The sequence below is a fragment of the Lolium rigidum genome, chromosome 6 (assembly GCF_022539505.1).
Source record: "Lolium rigidum isolate FL_2022 chromosome 6, APGP_CSIRO_Lrig_0.1, whole genome shotgun sequence".
In the NCBI taxonomy this organism is placed as follows: Eukaryota; Viridiplantae; Streptophyta; class Magnoliopsida; order Poales; family Poaceae; genus Lolium; species Lolium rigidum.
The window spans coordinates 142,483,581-142,497,898 of record NC_061513.1 but is presented as its reverse complement, the minus strand read 5'-3'; positions in this window follow the sequence as shown (position 1 = coordinate 142,497,898).

Sequence of the window (14,318 nt, the reverse complement as noted above, 5' to 3'; positions counted from 1 at the left end):
GCCAGCTACGCTCTTACCAAAGAAGAGAAGGAGATCTTTTTTGAAGTCCTGAGTAGCATCAAGGTCCCGTCTGTCTTCTCGTCGAATATAAAGGGAATAATAAACATGTCAGAGAAAAAGTTTCAAAACCTAAAGTCTCATGACTGCCACGTGATTATGACACAATTACTTCTGGTTGCATTGAGGGGGCTTCTGCCGGAAAATGTTTGAGTACCCATTGTGAAGCTATGTGCGTTCGTCAATGCAATTTCTTAGAAGGTGATCAATCCACTAACTCTACAAAATTTACAGAAGGATGTGGTGCAATGTCTAGTCAGCTTCGAGTTGGTGTTTCCACCATCCTTCTTCAATATTATGACACATCTCCTAGTTCACCTGGCCGAAGAGATTGGCGTTCTCGGTCCTGTATGTCTACGCAACATGTTCCCCTTTGAGAGATTCATGGGAGTCATAAAGAAGTACGTTCATAACCGTGCTAGGCCAGAAGGAAGCATATCCAAGGGCTATGGAACAGAGGAGGTCATTGAGTTTTGTGTTGACTTTATTTCTGACCTTAAGCCGATCGGTGTTCCTGAATCGCGCTATGAGGGGAGACTGCGTGGAAAAGGCACGTTAGGAAAGAAAGCAACAACGTGTATGGACGGAAATTGTTTCACTCAAGCACACTACACATTTCTACATAATTCCATCTTGGTGGCTCCGTACAAAGAGGAACACAAGGATATCTTACGCTCTAAATACCCGGAGCAACGTGAAGATTGGATTGATGGAGAACACATGAAGACTTTCGGCGGTTGGTTGTAAACACGTCTCATGAATGTCACTGATGACGAGCAACTATACTTGTTGGCCAAGCAACCATCTTCGAATATATCGACTTTTCAAGGGTACGAGATTAATGGGAATACATTTTACACGTTCATCAAAGATAAAAAGAGCACCAACCAAAACAGTGGTGTCCGCTTTGATGCAGCAGATGGCAATGGGAAGAAGGTCACATATTATGGGTACATAGAGGAGATATGGGAACTTGACTATGGACCTAATTTCAAGGTCCCTTTGTTCGGGTGCAAATGGTTCAACCTGAAAGATGAGGTTCAGGTAGACCCGCAGTACGAAATGACTAGAGTGGATCTCAAGAATCTAGGGTACGACACCGAACCATTCGTCCTAGCCAGTGAAGTGGCTCAGGTTTTTTTATGTGAAGGACATGTCTAGCAAACCGAAAAAAATAAAAGAAAGGCAAGAGGACACATCATACGATGAGCCAAAGCGCCACATAGCTCTTTCAGGAAAAAGAAACATCGTGGGAGTAGAGGACAAGACAGACATGTCAGAAGATTATAATAAGTTTGAAGATATTCCACCCTTCAAGGTAAAAACTGACCCAAGCATCATCTTAAATAATGAAGATTGTCCATGGTTGCATCGCAATCAGAAGAAAGGGAAACACACGAAGAAAACTCAGAAGACTAGCTAGATAGGGATCATAACTTGTGTATCTCAATATGGAAATCACTTTTGTGTAATGATGTTACTGTATGTAAGATATTAACAATGTAGATGGAGTCTTTCACGGGCTTGCAGGGAAATTTTTCCGAGGTGCAGCTTCCGAAGATGCCGTAGGGCGTGTGCACCAACGACATCTTCGAGAAGCTGCGCCACGGGAGATTTCCCAACCCTTCCCCACTATTGTTAGAGGAGATGGAGTCTTTCACGGGCTTGCAGGGAAATTTTTCCAAGGCGCAGCTTTCGAAGATGCCGTAGAGCGTGTTCACCAACGACATCTTCGAGAAGCTGCGCCACGGGAGATTTCCCAACCCTTTCCCCATTACTGTTAGAGGAGATGGAGTCTTTCACGGGCTTGCAGGGAAATTTTTCCAAGGCGCAGCTTCCGAAGATGACATAGGACGTGTGCACTGATGGCGTGTAAGACACACGTCCGTTGGGAACCCCAAGAGGAAGGTGTGATGCGTACATCGACAAGTTTTCCCTCAGTAAGAAACCAAGGTTATCGAACCAGTAGGAGTCAAGGAACATGTGAAGGTTGTTGGTGGCGGAGTGTAGTGCGGCGCAACACCGGGGATTCCGGCGCCAACGTGGAACCCGCACAACACAATCAAAGTACTTTGCCCCAATGTAACGAGTGAGGTTGTCAATCTCACCGGCTTGCTGAAAACAAAGGATTAGATGTATAGTGTGGAAGATGATGTTTGTTTGCGAAGAACAATAAAGAACAAGTATTGCGATAGATTGTATTTCAGATGTAAAGAATGGACCGGGGTCCACAGTTCACTAGTGGTGTCTCTCCCATAAGATAAATGGCATGTTGGGTGAACAAATTACAGTTGGGCAATTGACAAATAAAGAAGGCATAACAATGCATATACATATATCATGATGAGTACTATGAGATTTAATCAGGGCATTACGACAAAGTACATAGACCGCTATCCAGACATGCATCTATGCCTAAAAAGTCCACCTTCATGTTATCATCCGAACCCCTTCCAGTATTAAGTTGCAAACAACGGACAATTGCATTAAGTATGGTGCGTAATGTAATCAACACAAATATCCTTAGACAAAGCATTGATGTTTTATCTCTAGTGGCAACAACACATCCACAACCTTAGAACTTTCCGTCACCGTCCCGCATTCAATGGAGGCATGAACCCACTATCGAGCATAAATACTCCCTCTTGGAGTCACAAGTATCAACTTGGCCGTAGCCTCTACTAGCAACGGAGAGCATGCAAGAACATAAACAACATATATATGATAGATTGATAATCAACTTGACATAGTATTCCATATTCATCGGATCCCAACAAACACAACATGTAGCATTACAAATAGATGATCTTGATCATGATAGGCAGCTCACAAGATCTAACATGATATCACAATGAAGAGAAGACAACCATCTAGCTACTGTTATGGACCCATAGTCCAGGGGTGAACTACTCACACATCGATCCGGAGGCGATCATGGTGATGAAGAGATCTCTGGGAGATGATTCCCCTCTCCGGCAGAGTGCCGGAGGCGATCTCCTGAATCCCCCGAGATGGGATTGGCAGCGGCGGCGTCACTGGAAGGTTTTCCGTATCGTGGCTCTCGGTACAGGGGTTTTCGCGACGAAGGCTTTAAGTAGGCGGAAGGGCGGAGTCGGAGGGCTGACGGGGGCCCCACACCATAGGGCGGCGCGGCCCCACCCTTGGCCGCGCGGCCCTGTGGTCTGGGCGCCTCGTCGCCCCACTTCGTAACCCTTTCGGTCTTCTGGAATCTTCGTGGAAAAATAAGACCCTGGGCTTTGATTTCGTCCAATTCCGAGAATATTTCCTTTGTAGGATTTCTGAAACCAAAAACAGCGAGAAAACAAGAATCGGCTCTTCGGCATCTCGTCAATAGGTTAGTGCCGGAAAATGCATAATAATGAGATAAAGTGTGTTTAAAACATGTGAGTATCATCATAAAAGTAGCATGGAACATAAGAAATTATAGATACGTTTGAGACGTATCAAGCATCCCCAAGCTTAGTTCCTACTCGCCCTCGAGTAGGTAAACGATAACAAAGATAATTTCTGAAGTGACATGCTATCATAATTTTGATCAATACTATTGTAAAGCATATGAGATGAATGCAACGATTCGAAGCAATGGTAAAGACAATGAATAAACAATTGAATCATATAGCAAAGACTTTTCATGAATAATACTTTCAAGACAAGCATCAATAAGACTTGCATAAGAGTTAACTCATAAAGCAATAAATTCTTAGTAGAAAGCTTTGAAGCAACACAAAGGAAGATATAAGTTTCAGCAGTCTGTACAAAGGTCTAAGGAGAAAGTTCGCATTGGATTTCTCGCTTTTTGATTATTCTCAACTTAGACATCCATACCGGGACAACATAGACAACAGATAATGGACTCCTCTTTAATGTATAAGCATTCAACAACAGATAATATTCTCATAAGAGATTGAGGATTAATTGTCCAAACTGAAAATTCCACCATGATTCATGGTTTTAGTTAGCGGCCCAATGTTCTTCTCTAACAATATGCATACTCAAACCATTTGATCATGAAAATCGCCCTTACTTCAGACAAGACGAACATGCATAGCAACTCACATGATATTCAACAAAGGTGTAATAGTTGATGGCGTCCCCGTAAACATGGTTACCGCTCAACAAGCAACTTATTAAGAAATAAGATACATAAGTACATATTCTTCACCACAATAGTTTTTAAGGCTATTTTCCCATGAGCTATATATTGCAAAGACAAAGGATATAATTTTAAAGGTAGCACTCAAGTAATGTACTTTGGAATGGCAGAGAAATACCATGTAGTAGGTAGGTATGGTGGACACAAAAAGGCATAGTTTTTGGCTTAAGGATTTGGATGCACGAGAAGAATTCCTCTCAATACAAGGCTAGGCTAGCAAGGTTGTTTGAAGCAAACTCAAGTATAAAACGGTACAGCAAAACTCACATATGAACATATTGTAAGCATTATAAGACTTTACATCGTCTTCCTTGTTGTTCAAACACCTTAACCAGAAAATATCTAGACTCTAGAGACCAATCATGCAAACCAAATTTTAACAAGCTCTATGTAGTTCTTCATTAATAGGTGCAAAGTACATGACGCAAGAGCTTAAACATGATCTATATGAGCACAACAATTGCCAAGTATCAAATTATTCAAGACATTATACCATTTACCACATGCAGCATTTTCTGTTTCCAACCATATAACAATGAACGAAGCAGTTTCAACCTTCGCCATGAACATTAAAAGTAAAGCTAAGAACATATGTGTTCATACGAAACAGCGGAGCGTGTCTCTCTCCCAAACAAGGAATGCTAGGATCCGATTTTATTCAAACAAAAACGAAAAATAAAAACAAACATACGCTCCAAGTAAGCACATAAGATGTGACGGAATAAAAATATAGTTTCACTAGAGGTGACCTGATAAGTTGTCGATGAAGAAGGGATGCCTTGGGCATCCCAAGCTTAGATGCTTGAGTCTTCTTAAAATATGCAGGGATGAACCACGGGGGCATCCGCAAGCTTAGACTTTTCACTCTTCTTGATCATATTGTATCATCCTCCTCTCTTGACCCTTGAAAACTTCCTCCACACCAAACTCAAAACAAACTCATTAGAGGGTTAGTGCATAATTGAAAATTCATATATTCAGAGGTGACATAATCATTCTTAACACTTCTGGACATTGCACAAAGCTACTGAAAGTTAATGGAACAAAGAAATCCATCCAACATAGCAAAACAGGCAATGCGAAATAAAAGGCAGAATCTGTCAAAACAGAACAGTCCGTAAAGATAAATTTTTCAGGGGCACTTAACTTGCTCAGATGAAAATGCTCAAATTGAATGAAAGTTGCGTACATATCTGAGGATCACGCACGTAAATTGGAAGATTTTTCTAAATTTCCTACAGAAGGGGCTGCTCAATTTCGTGACAGTAAGAAATCTGTTTCTGCGCAGTAATCCAAATCTAGTATTGACTTTACTATCAAAGACTTTACTTGGCACAACAATGCAATAAAATAAAGATAAGGAGAGGTTGCTACAGTAGTAACAACTTCCAAGACTCAAATATAAAACAAAAGTGCAGAAGTAAAATAATGGGTTGTCTCCCATAAGCGCTTTTCTTTAACGCCTTTCAGCTAGGCGCAAAAGTGTGAATCAAGTATTATCAAGAGACGAAGCATCAACATCATAATTTGTTATAATAATAGAATCATAAGGTAACTTCATTCTCTTTCTAGGGAAGTGTTCCATACCTTTCTTGAGAGGAAATTGATACTTAATATTACCTTCCTTCATATTAATGGTAGCACCAACAGTTCGAAGAAAAGGTTTTCCCAATATAATGGGACAAGATGCATTGCATTCAATATCCAAGACAACAAAATCAACGGGGACAAGGTTATTGTTAACCATAATGCTAACATTATCAATCCTCCCCAGGTTTCTTTATAGAATGATCAGCAAGATTAACATCCAAATAACAATTTTTCAATGGTGGCAAGTCAAGCATATCATAGATTTTCTTAGGCATAACAGAAATACTTGCACCAAGATCACATAAAGCATTACAATCAAAATCATTGACCCTCATCTTAATGATGGGCTCCCAAACATCTTCTAACTTCCTAGGAATAGAAGTTTCAAGTTTTAGTTTCTCCTCTCTAACTTTTATGAGAGCATTTGTAATATGTTTTGTAAAGGCCAAATTTATAGCACTAGCATTGGGACTTTTAGCAAGTTTTTGTAAGAACTTTATAACTTCAGAGATGTGACAATCATCAAAATCTAAACCATTATGATCTACAGCAATGGGATCATTGTCCCCAATATTTTGAAAAATTTCAGCAGTTTTATCACAAACAGTTTCAGCAGTTTTAGCAGTTTCAGGCAATTTTGCACGCTTTGCACTAGGAGTAGAAACATTGCCAACACCAATTATTTTAACATTGATAGTAGGAGGCCTAGCAACATGTGACGCATTATCATTACTAGTGGTGGTAATAGTCCAAACTTTAGCTACATTATTCTCTTTAGCTAGTTTTCCGTTTTCTTCTCTTTCCCACCTAGCATGTAATTCAACCATCAATCTAATATTCTCATTAATTCGAACTTGGATGGCGTTTGCTGTAGCAAATGACTTAATATCTTTATCTTCATTAGGCATAAATTTCAATTTTAAAAGATCAACATCAGAGGCAAGACTATCAACCTTAGAAGCAAGAATATCAATTTTATCAAGCTTTGCTTCAACAGATTGTTAAAAGCAGTTTGTGTACTAATAAATTCTTTAAGCATGGCTTCAAGACCAGGGGGTACACTCCTATTATTTTTGTAAGAATTCCCATAAGAATTACCATAACCATTACCATTAGCAGAAGGATATGGCCTATAGTTGTTACCAGAATTATTCCTATAAGCATTGTTGTTGAAATTATTACTTTTAATGAAGTTCACATCAACATGTTCTTCTTGGGCAACCAATGAAGCTAAAGGAACATTATTAGGATCAACATTAGATCTACCATTCACAAGCATAGACATAATAGCATCAATCTTATCACTCAAGGAGGAGGTTTCTTCAACAGAATTTACCTTCTTACTTTGTGGAGCCCTTTCAGTGTGCCATTCAGAGTAATTTATCATCATATTATCAAGAAGCTTTGTTGCCGCCCCCAAAGTAATGGACATAAAGGTACCTCCAGTAGCTGAATCCAATAGGTTCCGCGAAGAAAAATTCAATCCTGCATAGAAGGTTTGGATGATCATCCAAGTAGTTAGTCCATGGGTAGGGCAATTCTTTACCAAAGATTTCATTCTCTCCCATGCTTGAGCAACATGTTCATTATCTAATTGCTTAAAATTCATTATGCTACTTCTCAAAGATATAATTTTAGCGGGAGGATAATATCTACCAATAAAAGCATCCTTACATTTAGTCCATGAATCAATACTATTCTTAGGCAAAGATAGCAACCAATCTTTAGCTCTTCCTCTTAAGGAGAAAGGAAACAATTTTAATTTTATAATGTCACCATATACATCCTTATACTTTTGCATTTCACAAAGTTCAACAAAATTATTAAGATGGGCAGCAGCATCATCGTAACTAACACCTGAAAATTGCTCTCTCATAACAAGATTTAGTAAAGCAGCTTTAATTTCAAAGAATTCTCACTGTAGTAGCAGGTGGAGCAATAGGTGTGCATAAGAAATCATTATTATTTGTGCTAGTGAAGTCACACAACTTAGTATTCTCAACAGTACCCATTTTAGCAGTAGTAAATAAAGCAAACTAAATAAAGTAAATGCAAGTAACTAATTTTTTGTTGTGTTTTTTATATAGAGAGCAAACAAGATAGTAAATAAAATAAAGCTAGCAACTAATTTTTTTGTATTTTTGATATAGAGAGCAAACAAAGCAGTAAATAAAGTAAAGTAAAGCAAGACAAAAACAAAGTAAAGAAATTGGATGTGGGAGACTCCCCTTGCAGCGTGTCTTGATCTCCCCGGCAACGGCGCCAGAAAACTGTCTTGATGGCGTGTAAGACACACGTCCGTTGGGAACCCCAAGAGGAAGGTGTGATGCGTACAGACGACAAGTTTTCCTCGCAAGAAACCAAGGTTATCGAACCAGTAGGGAGTCAAGGAACACGTGAAGGTTGTTGGTAGCGGAGTGTAGTGCGGCGCAACACCAGGGATTCCGGCGCCAACGTGGAACCCGCACAACACAATCAAAGTACTTTGCCCCAACGTAACGATGAGGTTGTCAATCTCATCGGCTTGCTGAAAACAAAGGATTAGATGTATAGTGTGGAAGATGATGTTTGTTTGCGAAGAACAATAAAGAACAAGTATTGCGAGTAGATTGTATTTCAGATGTAAAGAATGGACCGGGGTCCACAGCTTCACTAGTGGTGTCTCTCCCATAAGATAAATGGCATGTTGGGTGAACAAATTACAGTTGGGCAATTGACAAATAAAGAAGGCATAACAATGCACATACATATATCATGATGAGTACTATGAGATTTAATCGAGGCATTACGACAAAGTACATAGACCGCTATCCAAGCATGCATCTATGCCTAAAAAGTCCACCTTCGAGGTTATCATCCGAATCCCTTCCAAGTATTAAGTTGCAAACAACGGACAATTGCATTAAGTATGGTGCGTAATGTAATCAACACAAATATCCTTAGACAAAGCATCGATGTTTTGTCCCTAGTGGCAACAACACATCCACAACCTTAGAACTTGTCGTCACCGTCCCAGCATTCAATGGAGGCATGAACCCACTATCGAGCATAAATACTCCCTCTTGGAGTCACAAGTATCAACTTGGCCAGAGCCTCTACTAGCAACGGAGAAAATGCAAGAACATAAACAACATATATATGATAGATTGATAATCAACTTGACATAGTATTCCATATTCATCGGATCCCAACAAACACAACATGTAGCATTACAAATAGATGATCTTGATCATGATAGGCAGCTCACAAGATCTAACATGATAGCACAATGAGGAGAAGACAACCATCTAGCTACTGCTATGGACCCATAGTCCAGGGGTGAACTACTCACACATCGATCCGGAGGCGATCATGGTGATGAAGAGACCTCCGGGAGATGATTCCCTCTCCGGCAGGGTGCCGGAGGCGATCTCCTGAATCCCCCGAGATGGGATTGGCGGCGGCGGCGTCTCTGGAAGGTTTTTCGTATCGTGGCTCTCGGTACTGGGGTTTTCGCGACGAAGGCTTTAAGTAGGCGGAAGGGCGGAGTCGGAGGGCTTACGGGGGCCCTACACCATAGGGCGGCGCGGCCCCACCCTTGGTCGCGTGGCCCTGTGGTCTGGGCGCCTCGTCGCCCCACTTCGTAACCCTTTCGGTCTTCTGGAAGCTTCGTGGAAAAATAAGACCCTGGGCGTTGATTTCGTCCAATTCCGAGAATATTTCCTTTGTAGGATTTCTGAAACCAAAAACAGCAGAAAACACCAACTGGCTCTTCGGCATCTCGTCAATAGGTTAGTGCCGGAAAATGCATAATAATAACATAAAGTGTGTATAAAACATGTGAGTATCATCATAAAAGTAGCATGGAACATAAGAAATTATAGATACGTTTGAGACGTATCATGCACCAATGACATCTTCGAGAAGCTGCGCCACGGGAGATTTCCCAACCCTTTCCCCATTACTGTTAGAGGAGATGGAGTCTTTCACGGGCTTGCAGGGAAATTTTCCAAGGCGTAGCTTCCGAAGATGACGTAGGACGTGTGCACCAACGACATCTTCGAGAAACTGCGCCACGGGAGATTTCCCAACCCTTTCCCCATTACTGTTAGAGGAGATGGAGTCTTTCACGGGCTTGCAGGGAAATTTTTCTGAGGCGCAGCTTCCGAAGATTCCGTAGGGCGTGTGCACCAACGACATCTTCGAGAAGCTGCGCCACGGGAGATTCCCAACCCTTACTCCATCCATGGGGATGAAACTCTCCCTATCTGCTTGTTGATCGGCTTGTTCATCTGCTTCCCAAGGCGTATCGGTGTTCCTTTTATAGGCACGGCGCCGCTTCTGCTTTGTCTTGTTCCTCCGATAGGGCGTCGTGCGCTACATGCTTTATCTCATCGAGCAGTGCGTCCACCCACGTGTCCTTATCCTGCCGACATCTTTAGTCCCGGTTGCACCCACGAGCCGGTACTAAAGGTTACCCACGCGTCCTTATCCCACCGACAGTTTTGTTAGATGACACAAAAACCACCATTAGTCCCGGTTGCACCCACGAGCCGGTACTAAAGGTTACCCACGCGTTCTTATCCCACCGACAGCTTTAGTCCTGGTTGCACCCACCAGCGGTACTAAACGCCCCAGATAAGGCCCTCCCAGATAAGCCTCCCACAGATAAGACACCCCCATCTTCTCACGCTTTCCACCGGTTCCCGCCTCCGTCTTCCCGCCATTTTTTCACTATATATATGTAGGCTTGGCTTCCATTTACATATCGCATCTAGACTCATATCTGCAAACCTCTCATCACTCTCTCTCCTGGCTTCCATCGTATCTCTAACCCCCCGGGAGGCGGAGGCACTTTGCGCCTCGAACTACCCCTGCCCGCCGTTCTACTACGTCCCGACCAGCTGGTTGTTGAGCGTCGGAGGCGTACCGGTTCCTCATGTCCCTCTAGGTGTGGGGCGCGAGATGGCCATCACGAACCACTACTACTTTCAGCTCATGCCAGAGCAGCGGAGGAATCCCCAGTGGCATCCCGACTACAGCCCGACTTGGGAAAGCTTCTTCATCAATTAGCGTGAGTGTAAGATTGCCAGGCACGAGGAGGACGGCCCGCCTCGTTCGAACTTCAACGAGGCCGGCCGTCGGTTGTGTTGGCGCGACCGGACTCTCCAGAGCGTAATGGGCTACCATGGCCCCCACCTGCGTACCCACAGTCCCAGCCCACGCGTGCTCACCCGCCGAGGTTCGACTACCGCGACCCCGATGCCAGCGACGACGACATCGGCGACTACGACGACTACAGTGGCAACCTTTATAGGGCTAGGCACGACTATGACTGAATGACTCCAACATTCGAATCTAGTCATGTATCTTAATTTTCAGTTGAGCTATGTACTTTTAATTCGAGTTCAATCGTAATAAAATTTTATTCCCGCCCTTTCCTTCCCGCCGTTTTTCTCCATCGCGGCGTCATGGCGGGAAACTATCCCGCGCGGACGTCGTCGTTGCGGGAGTAAAGAAAAGAAATAGAAAAGATATAGAAAAGAAACAGGAAAAAATAGAAAAAAAGAAATTGAAAAAGAAACAGAAAAGAAAAAGAAGCAGAAAAGAAAAGAAACATGAAATAAAAAAGAAACATAAAAGAAAAGAAACATAAAATAAAAAAGAAAAAAGAAAAAGAAAAAGAAAAGAAACATAAAAGAAAAAGAAAAAGAAAAAGAAAAGAAAAAGAAAAAAAAAGCAGAAAAGAAAAAAAGAAATAGAAAAGAAACAGCAAAAGAAAACAAAACAACAAAACAAAGACAAAACAAAAAAAAAAATACCTTTGGCACCGGTTGGTACCACCAACCAGTACGAAAGGTCTTTCGTACCGGTTGGTGGTACCAACCGGTACCAAAGGTCCCTCCCCTCGTTCACTTAGGCGCGCAGCACCAAATCGGTGCCAAAACGCACAGAGACACCACTGCTCCGCGCGCCTCGCCCGCTCGCCATCGCCGTCGTCGCCGTCATCGTCGTCCACGCCGTCGCCGTCGACCTCGCCACGCCGCAGCAGGCCTTCGCCGTCGCCATCGCCTTCGTCCACGCGTCACTCCTCTCCGCGCACGCCGTATCTGCAGGTCTGTATGTGCGCCGCCCCCGTCGCCTCCCTCCCCTTCTCCGGCGCCATTGCCCGCCGCCGATGCGCCGCCACCGCGCGAGACCGTGGCCGCCGCCGCTACGTGCCACGCCGCCGTGACCGAGAACTGCTGGAGGCCGATGCCGTCCGCGCCACGCCGCCGCACACCACCGCTCGACGCCGCACACTAGGTGCTCGACGGAATCCCTGGCCGGGCGTTGGCGGCATTGCTGTTGGTGGTGGTGCTGTTGGCGGCGGTGCTGTGGGCGACGAGCTGCTCGCCGGGCGGTGTCGTGGGGGTGGCGTTGGCGGTAGTGCTTTTGTGGAAGCGGTGTTGTGGGCGGCGTTGCTGTGGCGGTGGCGTTGGTGGCGGTGCTGGGGGTGGCGTGGCAGTGGGGGTGGCGTTGGCCGCGGTGCTGTGGGGGTGGCGTGGCAGTGGGGGTGGCATTGGCCGCGGTGATGTGGGGGTGGTGTTGGTGGCATTGCTGTGGGGGTGGCGAGGCAGCCACAGCCGAGCTAGGGGCCGGTGAAGCGGGTGCGGGAGCGGAGGAAGTCGAGGAGGGTGGCGCCCGTGTCGTCGCCGTCTCTGAGCTCGAAGCGCTCGCCGTTGACCGCGAACACCACCGCCATGGCGCGGGAGGCGGAGGCGGAGGCGGGGCGAGAATGAGATGCGTGTATCGGAATCCGGTTCCATCCCATGTGTAATTGATCCTTGCCTGGTTCCCTCTGTTGTTGTCGTCGTCAGTGACCTCGCGAAATTCCAAACGGAGAGCAACCGACGGTGGCACGCGAGAGCATGTGTCGCTCCCCGGCGGCTTTGCTGCTTTACTCGAACGATTGGACGCCTTGATGACTGACTGACTTAGAGTTAGGGTCGAGAAATAGAGAGAAGAGCGAGAGGAGGAGCGCCGAGTGTTAGGGATAGGGTCGAGAAAAAGAGAGAAGAGCGAGAGGAGGAGCACCGAGTGTTAGGGTTAGGGTCGAGAAAAACAGAGAAGAGCGCGAGGAGGAGGGGGAACACCGAGTCTGTGGCCTTGGCGCCGCGACATAGAGTTCGTGTTTGGGTCAGGGTTATTGCTTTCTTCATTTCAATTGTTAGCCATCTAGCAATATGTTATGATCATGACATGATGAATGAAATAATTGCTTTCTTAATTTTGTAGTGACATTGAGCTATGGAGGACGGCACCTTCGTCCGAGATGAGGATCAAGAAGAAGCGGTGCAGAAAATGATATTTCAGAGTGCCCGTGGGCCGGAACCCGATGGTGATGACTATGAGTTCACAGATTTTCTGAACGATGCCGGTGAGGGACTTGAGTCTGAAGAGATTAGAAGAGACAACGAAGTATCCATAACAAACTCCGGCGAGGTGTATATTTATGTAGAAGTCTATGTTCATCAGTAGATGCATTCATTTATTTGTATTGCACTTATTAACGAATCATTTTTATTTTAGCCTTCTGGATCATCGAGCAAGTCTGTTAAAACAAAACGAGGCCCGACGCAACTGCTAAAGGGCGAGGGTAGGTTAGCCCTCACCACATTTAAGGATAATGGTGAACCGGTGCATCCCAAAGATCACTGCCGCAAATTTACAAGTCAAGCTGGAGTTCTTGTTAGGGACCATGTACCGATCAGCATTGAAGAGTGGCATAAGCCGAAGAACACGGGAAGCTAGTTATGTCAACGAAGCGCTGAAATTTTTTCTTTGGGACACTCTACTGACACGCTTCAGCCTACCGGAAGAAATGACGGAAGGCCAGAAGAAGAAAGTCAAGGAATGGACTCTCAAGAAGATGGCCACACAATTCCAGTATTCGATGATAATCTAGTGAAGATAAAAGATCACTGGCCCGCACTTAAGAGGTATAAGCAATCGACTACTGCTAAGTCCCGATCGGTCACAAATACGAAAAATGCTTCAAAGAATAAACTTTTCCATCATTTGGGGTCAGGTGGCTACAAGACTGCCATTCCGAAGTGGACAGCGTTTGAAAATGAACTGATGAAAAACGGAATCACTCCACAGACATGGGACTGGCCCGACCGGTCCAAGTTCTGGTTGTTCGCGCATGGGGCAGGGTTGGACCAAAGACGGGGCAGATCGTTGCGCAGGGGAAATGGAAGGACAAAATTGAAGCAATCACGAAGCAGCTTGTAGATGCAATTGAAAAGGTCAGAAAGGGAGAGTACATTCCCAATAGAGAGAATGATGAGCTGACACTCGCTTTGGGGAATCCTGAACACGTTGGACGGGTTCGAGCTTGCCCAGGTCAGACCCTGAAGGAAGCATGGCCGAAGTGCGCTGACACTTATAGAACCGTTCGCGAAAGAAGAAGAAGGAGTCGAACATGTTAACGGAATTGTTAAATAGGGTGGAGGCGCTTGAGAAACATCAGAGG